The sequence below is a fragment of the Watersipora subatra genome, chromosome 3, assembly GCF_963576615.1.
Source record: "Watersipora subatra chromosome 3, tzWatSuba1.1, whole genome shotgun sequence".
Taxonomy (NCBI): Eukaryota; Metazoa; Bryozoa; class Gymnolaemata; order Cheilostomatida; family Watersiporidae; genus Watersipora; species Watersipora subatra.
In genome coordinates, this window is record NC_088710.1 from 38,006,641 (window position 1) to 38,014,657 (window position 8,017).

Consider the following 8,017-nt stretch of genomic DNA (forward strand, 5'->3'; position numbering starts at 1 on the left):
AACTCATACATATACTTATTGCTCCTTATACTTATTATATCTCATACATATACTTATTGCTTCTTATACTTATTATATCTCATACATATACTTATTGCTTCTTATACTTATTATATCTCATACATATACTTATTGCTCCTTATACTTATTATATCTCATACATATACTTATTGCTTCTTATACTTATTATATCTCATACATATACTTATTGCTTCTTATACTTATTATATCTCATACATATACTTATTGCTTCTTATACTTATTATATCTCATACATATACTTATTGCTCCTTATACTTATTATAACTCATGCATATACTTATTGCTTCTTATACTTATTATATCTCATACATATACTTATTGCTCCTTATACTTATTATATCTCATACATATACTTATTGCTCCTTATACTTATTATAACTCATGCATATACTTATTGCTTCTTATACTTATTATATCTCATACATATACTTATTGCTCCTTATACTTATTATATCTCATACATATACTTATTGCTCCTTATACTTATTATATCTCATACATATACTTATTGCTCCTTATACTTATTATATCTCATACATATACTTATTGCTTCTTATACTTATTATATCTCATACATATACTGATTGCTCATTATACCTATTAAATCTCATACAAATACTTGTTGCTTCTTGTTATATCTCTATTTGAGTATATTGCGCAGTGTGAAGTGAAAAATATAGGCCATTTGCGTATTTTGCGCAGTATGAAGTGAGAACTATAGGCCCTTTGAGTATATTGCGCGGTATGAAGTGAGAAATATAGGCCCTTTGAGTATATTGCGCAGTATGAAGTGAGAAATATAGGCCCTTCGAGTATATTGTGCAGTATGAAGTGAGAAATATAGGTCCTTCGAGTATATTGCGCAGTATGAAGTGAGAAATATAGGCCCTTTGAGTATATTGCGCAGTATGAAGTGAGAAATATAGGCTCTTTGAGTATATTGCACAGTATGAAGTGAGAAATATAGGCCTCAATAAATAATATTGAGTGAGGAACATGAGCCCTCGCGAGCATACGGCACAATATTGAATGAGGAACATGAACCTCCGCGAGCATACTGCGCAACATTGAGTGAGGAACATAGGCCTCCTTGATTTTATTTGTTTTATTATTTAGTGAGGAAGATATGCTTTGATGATTCTATTAATGATCAGCCAGTAATATAGGTTTTTTGATTATATTTACAAAATCTTATGATCAGAAAGAAAGGCTTTCGTTTTTTATAGTTATAACTTCATCGCTTGGACAACTTACACGTATTCCTTCATGTAGGCTATGGGCCTACATATAGGCTATGGGTCTACATATAGGCTATGGGCCTACATGTAGGCTATGGGCCTACATGTAGGCTATGGGCCTACATATAAGCTATGGGCCTACATGTAGGCTATGGGCCTACATATAGGCTATGGGCTTACATATAGGCTATGGGCCTACATATAGGCTATGGGCTTACATATAGGCTATGGGCCTACATATAGGCTATGGGCCTACATATAGGCTATGGGCCTATATGTAGGCTATGGGCCTACATGTAGGCTATGGGCCTACATATAGGCTATGAGCCTACATATAGGCTATGGGCCTACATATAGGCTATGGGCCTACATATAGGCTATGGGCCTACATATAGGCTATGGGCTTACATATAGGCTATGGGCCTACATATAGGCTATGGGCCTACATATAGGCTATGGGCCTACATGTAGGCTATGGGCCTACATGTAGGCTATGGGCCTACATATAGGCTATGAGCCTACATATAGGCTATGGGCCTACATATAGGCTATGGGCCTACATGTAGGCTATGGGCCTACATATAGGCTATGGGCTTACATATAGGCTATGGGCCTACATATAGGCTATGGGCTTACATATAGGCTATGGGCCTACATATAGGCTATGGGCTTACATATAGGCTATGAGCCTACATATAGGCTATGGACCTACATATAGGCTATGGACCTACATATAGGCTATGGACCTACATATAGACTATGGGCCTACATATAGGCTATGGCCTACATATAGGCTATGGGCCTACATATAGGCTATGGGCCTACATATAGGCTATGGGCCTACATGTAGGCTATGGGCCTACATATAGGCTATGGGCTTACATATAGGCTATGGGCCTACATATAGGCTATGGGCTTACACATAGGCTATGGGCCTACATATAGACTATGGGCCTACATATAGGCTATGGGCCTACATATAGGCTATGGGCCTACATATAGGCTATGGACCTACATATAGGCTATGGGCCTACATATAGGCTATGGGCCTACATATAGACGATGGGCCTACATAGGCTATGCGCCGAGCAGGTGAAAGAGCTCTAAAAATGATGATCCGCTGACACCACCTTTCAGTGGCAGTTTCTGCAGTGATTCAGATGAATTTTGGTATGGCGAATTCAAAACTGAAAAGTTGTCGCAGCTGCTATTCCCACTTTTATAAAAAATTTGATGAAAAATAGCATTTTAAGATTTACTTCTCTGTAAATCAGATTCTTTCCATAGAAGCATCAGATTTGCAACTTTTTATCATGATTATTTTGCAGCGATTTAGGATGTCAGTGGTGAAGTCAACATCCATCTTTCTATCTATTTTCGAACATTCTATATCTTACAATTGTTACACGCACATGTAAACTATATACATTTATATATGTATATGTACATGTGTATATAATTGTATGGTTTAATAGCTTTATTTTACAAAAAAAATTCAAGACACTATAATTATGTTTTATAACATGACACAGATGAATCATAGAAAATAATAAGATACAATATAAGTGCATTCATGGTTTGAGCTTTGACATGACTCGTGTAGCCCACTTACATAGCTCTCAAAAAATTAATTTGATAAACATTGACTAAGCACGCAGGTCAAACACTTAGTCACTGTCTAAAAAGCTGAAAAAACACTTTTTAAAGAGCCTGAAAGGTCTTTTTCCAATGGTGTATTCCTTCAAGTTGTCTGCAAGAGCTACCAGATTCACAGAACATATGCTACCAGAGACTAACAACAGCAAAATTGAGCTTGCTATGATAAAACACAGTGAGGTGAGTATTTTTTTAGACTTGTGATACTTTACCACTCAAACATTTAAGGTGAAATAACAGGACTCATAATTATTCTTTTTATAAAATAATTATGTAATTATATTACATAATTATTAATTATTATTAAGATGAATGGAATGCTGACATGGTAATGTGTGCAAACCAGTAGTGGTGGCTACTGATCAAGATTCAGTTTGAAAAATAACTAAAGTTCCATCCAGCTAGGCATTAATCATTAGTCTTGCCCTTTTTTATCAAATGGACAAATCATGCATGTATTCCCTCTAGTTTATTGGTCTGAGCTGATGGTGATTTCCCAGAAAAAGGATTAATAGGAAACTCATTAAAACAGAAGTTGATTTTCAGCAAGCAATGAAAGGACTCTGAGAATCATCGGGGTAGTTTCGGGGCAACTTTGTTCTCTCTGTGAGACTTACAGACGCAGACTCTATGGCCAAGAAGATAACACCCAAGAAAATGGCACAGACTTCAACTCACTAAGGGACAGGCTTTTTGTGTCTTGGTCTAGGCCAGTTAGTCCTCTGTCTCTTCAATCGGTGAAAAACCATGTGCATTGTGTCAATTATGTAGCAGCTATACCTACATGTATATGGAAAGAGGAAACAACATAACTTGCCACTGTACCATTTCCATCCTTGCATCGATGGATACTGGGTAAGAAAAACGATGAGTATGCAGTAAAGTGTCATACCAGAATCATCGCCCCACCTCATATTCTACAAGCAGTTCTATGGGGTGTAAAAAATTTAGGTGCCGAGGAAACTGGTGTTTAAAATAAACTATATAAATAGTATATTCTATATAAATTTCTAACTGCTCTAAGGTCCTTGGTATAACCATAGATGAAAACCTGACCTTTGAGAAACAATACAGCATGAGTACCAAATGTCTCACTCAACATATGGATATGCTGAAACCCTTCATCTACGCTGGGCTTAACCCAGAAACCTCAAGAAGAATCCTTGCACAAATTATCATGCCAAAAGCTTTCTATGGTGCCTCTCTATGGGATCACAAGACTAAGGTCTCCTTGCATGGTCCTATTAAACTGCTCCTCGGAGCTCACTACAACCTTCTCAGGGGATCACTACATTCACAGGCGAACATCCCACCTATAAGCCTTCTATACACCAAAGAGCGAGAACAACTTACCAGAGGATTGGTAAAAACCAATAACCTATTCATTCTCTCTGACATACCTCGTAGCACACTCACCCTTAAACTTATGTCCGACATAAGGAAACTGGTCCAGCACACAACTAGTCTAACATTATTGAAGCCCCAAGATCTTTCATAAAACAAGATCAACGACTGCATTCCGAATGAATGCATACGGCGATGGAATGCACAGCTCACGGTTGGTATATGCAAGGGCTGGGCAAAGTGCGGCTCTAAAGCCACATGCGGCTCTATGCAAATTTTGTTGCGGCTCTTTCAACTCTGGGAAAATTCAAATTTTTTTGACGTGTATAAAAATATCCTTATAATATACTGTACAAAACTACATGCATTATGACATATTAGGCTTATTTAAATGTGCACTATTACTGCATTATATATAGCCTACACATGCATCATGAGTCATAGTCTATTGCATCATGCACGTGTAGCTTTTCTGATGTAATAACGTCTGTTGCTGACCTAATGAGGACAAAATTAGAATACTCTAGAAATGTTCATCAGGAAATCATTTCAACATGATTTCATAATGCTGGCTCATATAAGATGCTGTCTCTTAGTTGAACATGTCGTTTGTAATTAAGCCAATTTATGCAGTGGGAGTAGCAATGACATCTTTAACAAAACGAACCATTTCCAGAGTTAAAATGGGAACTTCACGAAGTAAACGAAATAGAAACGAATCTACAAGATAATTCCAAAATGAGTGGACTTGGAATATGCGTTCATCTTTAGGCATCGCAAACTGCAATGTCTATTGTGCTAGGAAACGATCTTCGCTAACAAGAAGACGAACATGAAACGACATCATGAGACGAAACACAGAGAGTTTACTATTACATTTTTACTGGGATCTGTAGCTAAACATCAAAAGTTAGATAAACTTCAGAAATCACTAAATTTTTTAGAAAATATGCTAGCTTCTTTCACAGCTGCTGATAAGCGTGCTACAGAAGCTCCTTCACGAGTGTCAAAGATTTCAGCAAAAGCAATGCTTCCCTATTCTCATGCTGAGATTGTAAATAATGCATGGTTGAGGTTATGGAACTACTTTTTCCAGATAAGCGTGATGTGATTGGTAAAGTCAAGGCAATACCACTTTCTAAAAAAACTGCTACTGGTAGAATTAAAAACATTTATGATTATTTCAATATGACTTTGCTAAACCATATAGACCTGGCAGATTACTTTCCAATCGCTATTGATGAATCTACTGATATAATGGGTTTAGTTCAATTAGCAGTTTCTGCAAGGTATGTAGGCTACTGTGTGTACACTAACAACTGGTAATGTCATTTTACCATGCAGTTGCAAGCTGAAATCATACAAGTGCATTTTAAAAGACAGTAAAGAAAGAACATAACTCCAAACAGAGAAAGATGCACCTATTTTGTGATATTAGTTTCCAAAATACTAACCCACACATTTATACTACATGTACATGCTTCTTTATAAAGCATCAGCATGTTTTTTTACAAAACATAGTATAATTCTTTAGTCCTATGCCCTGTGTTACATATTCTTTGACGGTAAAGAAAGGAAGGAGGGGCTTCTTAATTTGGTTAAATTAGAAGAAGAAACCAATGGCCAGGCTATCTATAATGCCCTCGTTAAAGGACTTGATAATATGAAGATAACTCTCCACAAATGCATATCTGTAACAACAGATGGCGCTCCAACCATGGTTGGAAGAGAGCCAGGTGTCATAGCTAGCTTGAAGAAGGATATGCCAACAATGCTAGCATTCTAATGCATCATCCACCAAACTGTTTTATGCGGAAAACTAAATGGTCACTTTCAACAACTAATGTGTGAGGCTATGAAGATGATCAATTTCTTCAGAAGTCGATCAGCTCTCAGACACAGAAACTTAAGAAAGTTTCTCAAAGAAAGTGATGCCACTAGTGAAGATTTACTAACATAAAATAACATTAGATGGCTAAGTAAGGAAATTTTTTGTCAAGGTTATGGAGTATTTGTCAAGAGCTAACCTCATTTTTAAATACATGCACAAGCTTGAATGCAAGACAGTTTTAAGAGATGATGAGCTCTTCTAAAGATATGAGTGACCTTGCCTTCCTTGTTGACATCTGTGGCCATTTGAATGATCTGAACCTCAAGCTTCAAGGGAAGAACAAGACTATCATTGATAAACTACCAGCTGTTTAAGCCTTCTCCCATAAGTTGGAATTGTTTCTAGTGGATGTGTAAGATGATATGCTTCACTTTCCTACTCTAAAAGCATTCTTAGATGAGAATGAAGAAATGGCCTCTTGTACAGCTGATTACACTCACTTTATAGAAAAACTTCAACAAAAGTTTAACAATCGATTTAGTCAGTTTCACTCTTTGAAACATATCAAACAGTTCATAAAAGCACCATAGAAGGCAAAGTCTAATGGAAAGTGGGTTACTCAGTTGCCATTGAAGAGTGTTAATGCCTCATCTCTACAACTGGAGTTGTGTAACCTCAAATGTACAGATATAGTTGAAATTGAGGAGGGGTTCTACTTGAAAGCTTCAACAAAGGCTGAATATCTACAGCTTGCTCAACTAGGAAGATGGTGGTACACCACATTTGCTGCTACATATAGATGTAAATCAGCATTTTCATACATGAATAATATCAAGAGCAAGTTGAGATCCACTTTAACTCGAGATCACTTGTGTCAGCTCCTAAGAATAGCATGCTGCAGTAGAGAGCCAGATTACCAAGAGATAATGAGCAGCCATAAACATTTCTATAAATCTCACTAAACTTTAAGTTATACAAAAGCTATTGTAAAAGTATTCTAATAAATAAATTTAATTACAATAAAACTACCAAGCTTGTATTATCAGTATGAAATGTTATGCTGTAATACACATGTTATGCGGCTCCCAAAAATCTTGCAACTTTGAATTTTGGCTCTTTGAGAAAAAACTTTGCCCACCCCTGGTATATGCCAATATGCCCGACTGCCTACTCTGACTCCGGAACATTTGTTCCACCACCCACTGCCATTGAATGGCGACGAAAAGGATGTTGGGGCACTGTGTGACCTTCTAACTGGTCACAGCAGGCTCCTTTCCTTTCAATACAGGTTAAATCTAACATACACTCCAATATGAACCTGTTTGATGGAAGAGGAAACAGCGAATCACTACATGAACCTCTGTGCAGACTACTATGTCGCCAGAGCCAATACTAACCCCTCGACAGAAAACTGGGAATCAGTCATCTCGTTCCTTAATCTCACGAGAAGACTGATGCTCTAACAATACTTTATCCAGATGACAGCCAAGGTGAGGCTATAACAAGGCTATACTTCCACTGGGGAGTAACTGGCAACGCTAAAACCTATAGTTACAAACTGGTGCTTGAGGTTTGGTGTTGCGGCGACGAGAGCCGTCTGTTGTTAATGGAATGGAAACCAGAGCCGCAGACACCAAATCTCAGAGAACACAGCATAATCATTCATAGAATATAAACCTCAAAAATTGCCAATCTAATACTCATACAATCTTTATTTTCATGTATCATTCTGTATACATCATTATATTATCACTACAATATTATATTATTATCACACTGTAAAAATCTGTACATGAACAAATACACTGTAGATTGTAATTATACACTCTCAAATATTAACCTTTCATCTTAGCCCGCAAAAAGGGGCATTTTTCTGTTTCTGTATTATTTTTAATCAATAAAGAGT

General features: G+C 36.9%; 1 pseudogene; it reads left to right on the top strand.

The window, feature by feature from the left end:
* Positions 1 to 4,038: 4,038 nt before the first annotated feature.
* LOC137390579 (uncharacterized) lies at positions 4,039 to 7,574 on the top strand (annotated as a pseudogene).
* Positions 7,575 to 8,017: the final 443 nt, after the last annotated feature.